This window comes from Phodopus roborovskii, unplaced genomic scaffold, assembly GCF_943737965.1.
Source record: "Phodopus roborovskii unplaced genomic scaffold, PHOROB, whole genome shotgun sequence".
Classification (NCBI taxonomy): domain Eukaryota; kingdom Metazoa; phylum Chordata; class Mammalia; order Rodentia; family Cricetidae; genus Phodopus; species Phodopus roborovskii.
The window spans coordinates 30,310,753-30,313,759 of record NW_026126418.1 but is presented as its reverse complement, the minus strand read 5'-3'; the positions used below and the strand labels follow the sequence as shown (position 1 = coordinate 30,313,759).

Below are 3,007 nucleotides of genomic sequence, written 5' to 3'. Positions count from 1 at the left end.
GCCTCTGTCAGTTGACAGAATAAGGGGTAGGAAGCAGAGAGAAGTGATTGAAAATGAGGAAGAGCAGAAGCCAAGGAGAAAGGGGGAGGAGATAAAGGGAAGGAAGAGGGGGAGGAGCCAGCTAAAACCCCTCACATAAACTGCCTTCTGTTAGTGACAGAGACATGTGTTTCGTAACAACTCCCAGGGGAGAAGCCAGCGCTCAAGGGTCACAGCTCCACACTGTGATGCGTGTATGCACTCATCTCTCTACTGAGTCACACTTAATGCAATACACATACACACATTAATTACTTATTCATTATCAAACATCCACCAAATGCCAGGCATCTCAAGGCAACAGAAGAGACCAAAACACAGGCACAGGCCTTATGGAGCCTATAAACTACTGCCCACCCCCAAACTGTCAGGAGCCCCTTCTTGGCAGAAGGACAGGACAGCCACAAACTCTGGCACCAGGCAGTGATAAGTTTCGGGACAGCACTCCCTGCTCTGGCTGGTTCTTCAGGGACCGGTGATGAATTGCCTGATGTAGATGACTTTGAGGATGGGTTTTGCATGGGCTCACGGAGTCAGAGATTCGGTCCCTCCTGATGGGTTCCATCATTCAGCCACTGAGCCCAGGGTGTGGCACCCATATGGTGGAGGGGCAGGAAGCAGGGAGGTGGGGCTTCCCTGGGTTTGTCCTTCCCTTCCCTGCCATCAGCACTTGTGACAGCGCTACCTGCCTTCAGGGTGGGTCTTCCTTTTCTTCAGCCCTCTCTGGAAAGGTCCTCACAGACTCTCACAGATCCAGTCAGGGCAGCCATGACGATCAACCACAACCAAGAGTGAGCACTGAGGGTCACCGTCCTCATGTGGGACACATGAAGTTAGGTGTAATCACTTCCACACCACTGCAAATCTAACAGAGTCTAGTCTTAATAACAGCCACCAACCAATATGCATTGACCACTTGTTACCTTCCAGGCACCCACTGAGCCTGGACTATTGCATTTAATCCTTTTTTTATCAGTCACCACAGGGAAGACATTACTTTTCCTAGCTTGCAAATAAGCCTTAAAGAGGGGGGAAGAGGCTTCTCAAACTGGCACACCTAATAAATGCTACATTGGAACCACAATCCAGAGGGAAAGCTGACAAGATCTTGAGCCTCCACCCCTAAGCATAGTGCAGATGGCTATGACCATAAAACATACCTTTTACTGTGGCCAAACAGGAAGTTAGATGGGAGCTGGAGATAGGGTACTACAGGTTAAGGTGCCAAGCCTGAGTTCCATGTCCAGGGTCCACTGAGAGAAAGAAGAAAACTGGCTTTGCACAAGTTAATCTTTGACCTCCACATACCTACTGTCACACACACACACACACACGCACACACACACGCACACACACACACACCACATAAATAAACATGTAACAAAGAAAAAATAAAGCTGCTTTAAATATCCATGTAAAAATAAAATTTTCTTTTAAAAAATATTTAAGGAAATTTAACATGGGAAACAAACCAGCTATCTTTTGTTTTTTATTTTTGTTTTTTCTTGTTTGTTTCTGTTGTGTTGTTTTGTTGTTTGAGGTGAGTTTCTTTTATTGTGATTTTATTGTCTTCATAACAAGATCAGCTTAGAACTGGATCACTTGGCCCTTTCTCTTCTTATCACCTCCCAGTTCAAAACACTTGCATCTCTGAATAGCCAGCATCCGCTTAGATCTGCAGTTAGGCTCAACACACTCAAGCCTCGGCACAATCTTCTTCGTAGTTTTAGCTTTTTTGCTGAAAATGGGCTTAGTCTGCCCACCATATCCATTCTGTTTCCTGTCATAACGCAGCTTACCCTGGGCATACAGAGTCCTTGTCCTTCTTGTACTGCGTCACTTTATGGAGCTGATGCTTGCCACATTTCTTGCAGAACATCCAGTGGGTCTTAGCAACGTTCACCATGTTGGCGGGAGCAATATCGGCACAGCTTGTTTTTATTTTTTCTTGGAAACATCAATGCTATGTCCCCTCAGGCCCTAGAGGAGACCAAGTGCCTGTTAGAAAATGTTGAATACTTGTTTTCCATCTCTGATAAGAAATGAAGCGCTTTCGAATGAATGTATTGCGTTCCTGCCACAGAAAAGATGATACGAGTTTCTTCTTTAGACCGGACCCATCTTTTCTAGTTCCTGCAACCTCTGGGATAACTTCACTTCCTTCCCTTGTCACTGCTGGATCAGTTGGGATGCTGGCATGTTGCAGCCTGGTGTTCCCGAGTCTTAAGGCCCAGGCATATCTTGCCAAAGTACAGCTACCATCACTCTTCATTTTGGCCACTGTTGGTTACTTGTGTTCCTGTCTGTCCTTAGAACTAAATAAGAAAGCAAACCAACAAACAGGTACAGACATTTTTCTCCAGGGTTGTAATGGAACTTTCAGGCTGCCTAGGTATTTGGTGAATCTTGGAGGTCTAACTTTTTAATTTAAAAGTTGTTTCGAAAGAACACTTGAGTAGAAATTCTAAATAACTGCCTGCCAGTTCCAACTAGCATACCTAGGAACCCAACAATGAGAGACGGGTGTGCAACTGTTGGCCGGAATGAGACACCTTCCAACACACAACCCCGAGGCTAGGCTGCACAATGACAGTGCACTTGACTGACTTACTCTAATGGAGAGATGCTTCTGCCAGTGGGTACCACACACATTCTCAGCCTCATTCTGTTTGTCACAAAGTCTTTCAAATGTTTACATGTGTTCTGAGTATTTTATGAACAGAAGATCTCATGTAGAATACAGACTGTAAGCTTGTCCTCAAGTCAGATGATCTAGTAAAACAGTATATGCCTTTGCTCAGATTATCCTGGCAAGTGGGGAGTGAGCAGCAGCTGACCTTGGTAGACAGGGCTGAGCTCTCCAGCGTTCAACAACCTCTACTACTCCATGATGTCTGGCTGTTGTCTGTTTGTTACCTCAAGCCCTTTAGTCAGTCTGTTTAATCCAGGTTGCTTAGTAACACAAGGA

General features: G+C 45.4%; 1 pseudogene; it reads right to left on the bottom strand.

The window, feature by feature from the left end:
• Positions 1 to 1,584: 1,584 nt before the first annotated feature.
• Positions 1,585 to 1,945, bottom strand: LOC127222091 (60S ribosomal protein L36a-like; annotated as a pseudogene).
• Positions 1,946 to 3,007: the final 1,062 nt, after the last annotated feature.